The sequence below is a fragment of the Anopheles arabiensis genome, chromosome 2 (genome assembly GCF_016920715.1).
Source record: "Anopheles arabiensis isolate DONGOLA chromosome 2, AaraD3, whole genome shotgun sequence".
In the NCBI taxonomy this organism is placed as follows: domain Eukaryota; kingdom Metazoa; phylum Arthropoda; class Insecta; order Diptera; family Culicidae; genus Anopheles; species Anopheles arabiensis.
In genome coordinates, this window is record NC_053517.1 from 66,516,272 (window position 1) to 66,525,352 (window position 9,081).

The 9,081-nt window shown below is 38.9% G+C and overlaps 1 long non-coding RNA gene across 2 annotated transcripts; it reads left to right on the plus strand.

Annotated features, from left to right (window-relative positions):
- Nucleotides 1-5,325: 5,325 nt before the first annotated feature.
- Nucleotides 5,326-5,885, plus strand: LOC120894889. 2 transcript variants are annotated; one of them, XR_005738256.1, is made up of 2 exons: nucleotides 5,326-5,599; nucleotides 5,744-5,885. It is a non-coding gene; the product is annotated as an uncharacterized LOC120894889 (long non-coding RNA). The 2 variants fall into 2 exon arrangements; XR_005738255.1 differs by having other exon boundaries at nucleotides 5,768-5,885.
- Nucleotides 5,886-9,081: the final 3,196 nt, after the last annotated feature.

Sequence of the window (9,081 nt, forward strand, 5' to 3'; positions counted from 1 at the left end):
CAATTTCCAATTCAGGTATGCTTTGCGATGACAATTAACAAGGCGCAAGGCCAGTCCTTGCAACATCTTGGACTGTACCTACCCACGGAGGTATTTGCACATGGGCATCTGTACGTCGCACTATCACGAGTCACTCTTTATACTTTCAATGACCCTCTTCTGTCCTGTTTCAGGTTGTTTAACCACTTTTACTATCTCTTTGATTTCGACTCCTCTCTTAACTCTTTCCGTAACCGTTTTTTTCTTCTAATTCCCTTTAATTACTCTCATTAGTTTTCTATTACTCTCTTTTTTTGTTTTTGTTAAGTTTATGATAGTCTCTACGCTCTACTCTTGTTTTTTCTTTTCTTTTTTGCTAGGTCAAGACTAGGTTAGTTAGGCTTAGTTTTTCATGAATTATTTTGTTTATTTGTTAGTATTAAATTAGTTTTAAGTCTATTATATTTAGCCTTGATGGCGGATATTGTATGAAATAAATGAAATGAAATGAAATGAAATGAAAAACGTGACGGTTATGATCGTAAATTCGGAACGTGATGATCAAGATGGTGTTGCGGCGAAGAACGTAGTGTACCGAGAAGTAATAGGCAATTGAAGGGCTGTTTATGCGGTAAGCAAATTCATATGATGTTCATACAGATAAGCAAATATAAATCATTTTGTTATTGTACTTTAACAGGTACACCGATTGAGGCTGTTGTTTGCAATATAGTGTGCCACTATTAACAATAATGATGCCTAGAAGTAAACGTTTTTTCATGATTATTTCTATCGATCAATACAGATAAAGATTTATGTAAGAATTTTATTAGGCAAATAAGCTTACTGCCTCAAATAAAATAAAGTAAGTTAAGTTGTTTGTTTTCGTCTTCGTGTGTTGGTTTCGTGTCTTCGTCTTTAAACACCGTCAAGTTTGCTCCGAAAATATCATGACAAACTGCAAAATACTGCACCTGTGTACACACGAAATCAAATAGGAAGAGCTTTATATTCAAGAACAAGAAACATAAGATTGTTAACTACCGTGTTAAACCTAATGATAGAGATGAAAACCGATTATAGATCATGCAATGCGTAATGAACCATAGGTTCTTAACATAAGCAATACACAGGATTCACGCGATGACAACGATATTGGTAAACATTTAACTGTCATCATCATACAACGCATCGGATTATTCGTATCAATGCTATCAAAAAAAGCAGCATCGCAGACTTATTTAGGAGTCTTCTGATATAAAATTTGAGCAGTAATTTTTGTTTTATTTTTTATGTTATTTAGCGTAGCCCTGTAACCGGGCCAAATTAACTAGTACGAAAGAAAGTACACTCTAGTCTTTTATTTACATTAATGGAACAAACAATGATCCAACATCTATTTTATAGGCACTGAGCAACTGTAGCGATATTGATATACTTTCAGCATGATTAAAAACTAAAAACGTAATTGACCAAACAATTTGTAGAAAATTTACCTGTTGTGATTTCCTAATTCTTACCACTTCACGAAAAAACGCGTCGCTTCGCCATTCTCACTCAAAAACGCACCATGATATGCAAAAAGACAGTTTATCAGAAAACAGCTTTTGTGTCTTTCTCAATCAACAAAACGGGATACGTTTACTAAAACAAGTCCTTTTGCTTTACTTTTGCACCCACTTCAATTACTTAGTTAAATGCATCTTCTAGCGTCAAACAAATGGCAAAATAATGCGAAATGACCGTGCTGCCAGCTAGATCAACACATATTCTAGATAATCCCGCTCAAGGTGTATGAATATGACAAGGTGAAGTTATTCAGAGCAAATTCATATCCCGCTAAACAAATTCGAAGAGCCTGCAGGCTTGCATGAGGCCTCGTAATGCCCGTTAAACATGCCCCTAAGGCCTAAGGCCCGTGTTTGTGCTCCATCGGATGCGATTTTATCGGAAGGCCTGTCAAAATTTTATATGGGATTTGACAGATAACGTGGGACGTGCGATTTCGTCGTACGACGGAATCAAAAAAAATTTATTTCGTCGGACGCCGCATCCGATTTTATCTGTCAAACTAAGTAATTGTTTTATTATTAAAATAATCTAATTAATCGCAATATTATACGAAAAAGCGTATGACAGCACGTGCGATAAAATCGCATGCGATGGAGCACAGACACGGGCCTAAGGGCGGTGGCAACGCTCATTGGTTGCGATTTTCGCGGAAGAGATTTATATGGGATTTGACAGATAACGTCGGACGAGCGATGTCGTCGTCCGACGTTATTTGTCAAATCCCATATAAAAATTTTACAGGCCGTCCGATAAAATCGCATGCGAAAAAGCGTTGCCACCGCCCTAAACGAATTAGAGCAGGCTGTGAGCTCGCATAAAGCCTCGCACTCCATCCCAAGGTGTATGGATATTAGGAGGTGAAGTGCTTCAGAGCAAATTGACATTTCACGACTTGACATAACAATACTAGGTGCTCCGGTATTGAAATCGGGAAGGGCTGGAGGGGGTATAGAAAATTGTATGCGATTTGACATAACAATACTCAATGATGGCGCCCGGCAAACGCGCTAATAATTCACCTTCTAAATAAACACACCTTGCTCCATCCAACTCCTTAAACACAGCACCATCGCATTAAAGCTTCCCAAGTGCCACAAATCCACTAAACGACCACTAAACGGCTTCTAAACGACTCATGCACTCTACCTAAACGGAATATAGAAAGACTTCGTTTAGCAGACGGCAAACGACTCATGCGTTATAAAAATAGCAAAAAAGCTGGTGGCGCTATCTGTTGGTGGGATACTCAACCAGTTGAGCTTCCTCGCTTGGAGGAGAGCTTTCTCATTTTCTCTGGTTTATGCATCTGGCGAAGTTATGCATCGCTAGAACTAGAACGGCGATACGATTGTTTAAATACTAAACTCTAACGGAAACCACCAGCACTGAAGCAAGTGAGATTTGAGTAATGGTCGTTGGTGTTGATACCCACGTATCCGACCACACAATCATTGATATAGATTTTTGCTCCGAAAGGTAGAAGGCTATATAGGTCATGATAAGATGAAACTTGTCGAAACACATTTCAAGAAAAGGATAGCAATATAATAATCAGTTTTAATACGCCATCTATTGATCAAACCAATGACCTGTGGCGCTTGGGTTCTTGTAGGAGCAACCCTAATAGCCAGCTCGTACTTTATAGCTGATTTAGGGCTGTTTAACGAAAAATCGTTCCGATATCGTACTTTGTGGCTGATTAACAGATAGGCGGTACTTTGCGGAACTATGGATCTTTTTAACAGGCACATGGTACTCTTTGGAACTTTGCGGCTGATTAGCACTATGTGTAGGGATCATAATAGAACTTGAAGGCTTGTTAAGAAAGGGTACTAAACTTGGTGGAACTTTATAGCTTTTTAATGCATGACATCGGTTCAAGGTGGCTCTTGTCAAAGTGTCAAAGACGGACGCCGGCAATAATCTCATTGCTGCTGCACAAGTTAAATTCGTTAATTGAAGAATGAATATTGAGTGAAGTGATTGTGAATTATCAGTAATTTGTGTAAAATTGTGTGTAATTCATCAATACAAAAGATTAAGAAATATACATATGTGTTTAAACGAAACAAATCTTGTTGTTTATTTCATCGATGACGCTTGCTTGAAAATAAAACACAAAGAAAAATAATCCCTGGCATTGTGGCATAAGGAAGCTGCATAGGCGCTGTTTGAAAGACCCACATAGAACTTTGATGCTGTTTATCTACTGCAAAATGCGAATTAGAGCAGCGATCTTTAGCGTGCCAAAATAAGCTGCTTAACCAATTCTGGCTTTTTGGGAAATAGCTTTTTCGCTCAAAAGTTTTGCAATTATAATTATAGCACCTGGCGAACAGTTTTAACAGTGCAATTTATTGATAGCTAAATATCTGATCTTTTTAGTGCAAATCAACAATTTTTTTTTGCGGTGCAATTACAAACAAAAACAACATAATTTATGCAGACGTGATAAAAATTACTGATTTTATGTAATAATTATGGAACTCAACAAAAAGGTTCCAATAACGTGAAATATAGCTTACTAAAGTGCAAGCAATTCAAATTACATTGCAAATAAACAAAAATTGTTAATGTGCTTTTGTGCAAGAATTACAAAATTAAAAATATATTGTATGTGTAAGCGATGCAATTGACTAATAATTGCAAGCAATTTCAAGCGGGAAAAACTGTTTGCAAACCCCGCAATGTTTAGAAAGTACCAGCTAAACAAATTCGAGCAGTTCGCGGGCTCGCATAATTTATCGCGAAAATTACGCGAGGAAATTACGTTTCTAGTCCTCGTATTGACACGTCTAATCCTCGGTCGTATTAACATTTTATTAAAAAAAACACCGATTTTATTACAAAATAATGCCGCATTATGTGTGCCCAAGCGCCACAGATTAAGCTTAAACGACTGGAAAATTGAATATACTTTTCTTGCAATGTGTTTCGTTATGCTTCATCTAATATGACCTATATAGCCTTCTAACTTACCGAGCAAAAATCTATAAGATTGGTCTTGTGGTCAGATACACGGGTATCAACACCAACGACCATTACTCAAATCTCACTTGCTTTAGTGCTGGTGGTTTTCGTTGGAGTTTAGTATTTAAACAATCGTATCGCCGTTTTAGTTCTAGTGGATGGAGTGCGAGGCTTTATGCGAGCTCACAGCCTGCTCTAATTCGTTTAGGGCGGTGGCAACGCTTTTTCGCATGCGATTTTATCGGACGGCCTGTAAAATTTTTATATGGGATTTTACAGATAACGTCGGACGACGAAATTGCACGTCCGACGTTATCTGTCAAATCCCATATGAATAAAATCGGATAAAATTGCATTCGATGAGCGTTGCCACCACCCTTAGGCCCGTGTCTCTGCTCCATCGCATGCGATTTTATCGCACGTGCTGTCATACGCTTTTTCGTATAATATTGCGATTAATTAGATTATTTTAATAATAAAACAATTACTTAGTTTGACAGATAAAATCGGATGCGGCGTCCGACGAAATAAATTTTTTTTGATTCCGTCGTACGACGAAATCGCACGTCCCACGTTATCTGTCAAATCCCATATAAAATTTTGACAGGCCTTCCGATAAAATCGCATCCGATGGAGCACAAACACGGGCCTTAGGCCTTAGGGGCATGTTTAACGGGCATTACGAGGCCTCATGCAAGCCTGCAGGCTCTTCGAATTTGTTTAGCGGGATATGAATTTGCTCTGAATAACTTCACCTTGTCATATTCATACACCTTGAGCGGGATTATCTAGAATATGTGTTGATCTAGCTGGCAGCACGGTCATTTCGCATTACCTTGATGAATTGTACATTTTGCCATTTGTTTGACGCTAGAAGATGCATTTAACTAAGTAATTGAAGTGGGTGCAAAAGTAAAGCAAAAGGACTTGTTTTAGTAAACGTATCCCGTGATTGAGAAAGACACAAAAGCTGTTTTCTGACAAACTGTCTTTTTGCATATCATGGTGCGTTTTTGAGTGTGAATGGCGAAGCGACGCGTTTTTTCGTGAAGTGGTAAGAATTAGGAAATCACAACAGGTAAATTTTCTACAAATTGTTTGGTCAATTACGTTTTTAGTTTTTAATCATGCTGAAAGTATATCAATATCGCTACAGTTGCTCAGTGCCTATAAAATAGATGTTGGATCATTGTTAGTTCCATTAATGTAAATAAAAGACTAGAGTGTACTTTGTTTCGTATTACAGCATGTAACGCAAAATGCGAGATGCGGTTTATGAAATCCGAGAGTGCCTCTAGGAAAATATCGAATGGAAATGAATTCGTTTGTTGATGTAAATTTGAATATCGTTGAAAGAAGTGAAGTGTTGAAAGAAGTCGTGAATGCCTCTTCTTCTGCAATTATACTATTTAGCCATTGATTTATTTGTTAAAACCATCAACTGAAACATAATAACTAAAGCTCAGAGGTGCGTTCGCGAAAAGTGTGGCATTCGTTTTAAGCTGTCTTCTGAACACATTAACCGCGTTGCTTAATTAGTATATCATAAGTTATCATATTTATGTCCGATATTAGGATACAATTCGTGGTGAAAAATGTTCTGCAAACCATCCTTCGAAGGTACCTTCTGAGGGTGTCAAAATGGCACTGTTAATTTGTATGTGATAATTTTAAAGCATTACAGTAGGGGTGTCCAAACTTTTCAGTTCGCGGGCCGCTTTGCTTCACAATCAACATTGTCGAGGGCCATTTTGACGCTACCTTTAGAATGAGGGGAAGTTCAAATCTCGTTTTAATAAGAAAATACCAACAAAATATATAACATTTCTGGAGCTTTCTTTTATTGAATCTTGATTTTCGTCTTTCAGAAATAAAAAAATAAATTTCGATTGGTTAGTCAGAAAAGAAAACTATTTACTTTAACCTTTACCCAGTCATCGCGGGCCGCATTAAAGGCTCTTGAGGGCCGCCCGCGGACCGTAGTTTGGAGACCCCTGCATTACAGCATTGTACTTTGCGATTCATCCGACGTGTCGATCGGCATCCTTCATATATTTCCTATGTTAATGTTTTTGTATATTGTGTTAAATTGCATGTGTGCACTGCCACTAAACCTTCTGAACGCCTAGAGCAGCGACTGATATTAGCAGGAATTGCAAAAGAGCTCTCATGTAACAATTCGCGCGTTCGACGAAATTAGCTCAGTGCGGCTGTCGCTCTATATTAAAAAATAGGCAAGAACTCTCGACGCACTCGCGATCTTGACTGTTTAAATGACGTGTGGTCTAACAAAAAACCTTAAAAAATGTTAAATAACATTGTTCACTAGTGTTGAAACATTTTCATTAACCGACACAGTTTTAAAATTCCTTTTTTAAATAAAGTTAATCAGTTTTGGTTTGAACGCGTAATCGACAAACCTCGTGTTGTGTTGATACCTGCAGCGTGCGCGATCATCACGAAAGGCCTGTTTTTCATTAATTAATTTTGAAACGAGCTAAGTTTGTCGAACGTACGAATTGTCACATTCGTCCGGCGTGAAAGAGCTTAAAGAAATATAATGGAGCGCTGTTTATCAAGGTAACTTTTATCCGGTCGTCCGTTTATCCGTTATTAGAAAAAAAATGTATACGAGCAGATTGACATTACAAAAACACTTTAATACATGACAAATTTCAAATATTCTCATTGGAAAAAGACACGAAATAAACTAAAAAAACAAGAATTTGACATCAAATGTATCGTTTGATTCATTATTGGTGTTGTAAGCTTTTAGTCGGAGCTTATCTTTATTATTCACAACTAATTAACAACGTATTAATCGATCCGAATCGGCGGATGGTTGCGAGAGAAGTGAACGAGCGATCGGCGCATCCGATCGCTGCTTCCTCGTTCGTCCTGCACTAAACTGGTCTAATATCTGTCAACTCAACTTACTCTATACCACAAGGTGATGTCCACTTAAGGTGGTGAATATGACAGCGACGTTGAGATTGCGGCATCTGATGTGCAGATGGCGCTGATCACCACAGTGTTATTCGCATATCCGGGCGAGGTCGAGTCCCGATGAGCCCGGATAAACGGCGATCCACTGTAGGTAAATTAATTTTTCTTTTTCAAAAGAATTGTGTGCGGCCAAGGCTTCCCCGTATCACTTGTGGGCTTGCCTTTAGGTGATTTATTGATTGACACATAGCAGGATAAACAGTCCTGCGTATGGGGGCACGGTCAATTCGGAGCTTGTACTCATAACGGGCATGATGTTTAGTCGTATGAGTTGACGACTGTACCACCAGAGCGGCAGTTAAAAATTAACAGTCGTTGAAAAAAATTACGAAATTTATGTCGCCAACGCATTGAGCGAATGCGATATAAAGTAACAGTCGTTTATTGTACTGTTCGATTTGTTTTACCTGTATTTTCCTTAATGTGATTTCGATCAATCGATAACTGTTTTGAAGAACTTTTATTCAACTGGAATGATTAAGTGCTCACTCGAAGCGCTGTGAGATCAGGCAAATCTTATACCGATTTTTACGGATCTTCTACCGTAAAGTGATGTTACGTTCGTCTTCTGCATCGCTTATTTATTCTGCGAAGATAGCTGAATATAGACTTCGTTTAGCAGACGGTAAACGACTGATGCGTTCTGAAAATAGCAAAAAGCTGGTGGCACCATCTGTTTGTGGGAAACCCAACCAGTGAAGCTTCCTCGCTTGGAGGAGAGCTTTCTCATTTCTCCTGCTCTGTTGTAAGGTTTCGTATTGAAGTTATGCATCCCTAAAACTAGAACGGCGATAGGATTGTTTAAATCTTCTTCTTCGTCTTGGCCTGCTCATGTACGAGCACGTCTAGAAGACATGGCCAGGTTGCCAATCCGTTTCCAGGAATCTCGGTTCTGGGCTGCAGTGCTCCAACCACAGTTGCATCCGATCTCCGACAGGTTCGACTCCACCTGATTCAGCCAACGAGCTCGATCCTCTACGCCTCGTGCCGAACGTGTTGCTGACGAGCACCTTCCTGGTGGGGCATAAGTCCGGTATCCTCATCACGTGCCTCAGTGATCGTATCCTTCTGGCTTTGATGACCATCAGGATATCAGCACCGCCAAACTCGTGGTTCGCTAGCTCGTGGTTCATCCTCCTTCTCCATATGCCCTGCTCGCACATACCGTCAAAGATAGTCCTTAGCACACGCCGTTCGAAAATGGCGAGTGCATTGGCGTCCTCCGTTAGCATAGTCCAAGACTCGTACCCGTAGAGGGTGAATTAGTTAAAGTTGGAATGAGAGGTTATTCTGTTTTACTCCAAATTATTTAACTTTGCAGTACTAACATCATAATTTGTACATGTATCCGACGCGGGCCTTTATTTTCTATCAAATCAAATAATTTATTTAGTGACTATGACTTCTCATTAAATGCTACATTACACGAACATTTGCTATATTTTGATTGAAAACTGCGTGATTCGACTTACGAAATTAGACCCTCATTAATAGCGTATTTCGGGGACAGCCTCTAAATTCCAACGCAATCCCAATCCCAATTGCAATCGCAAT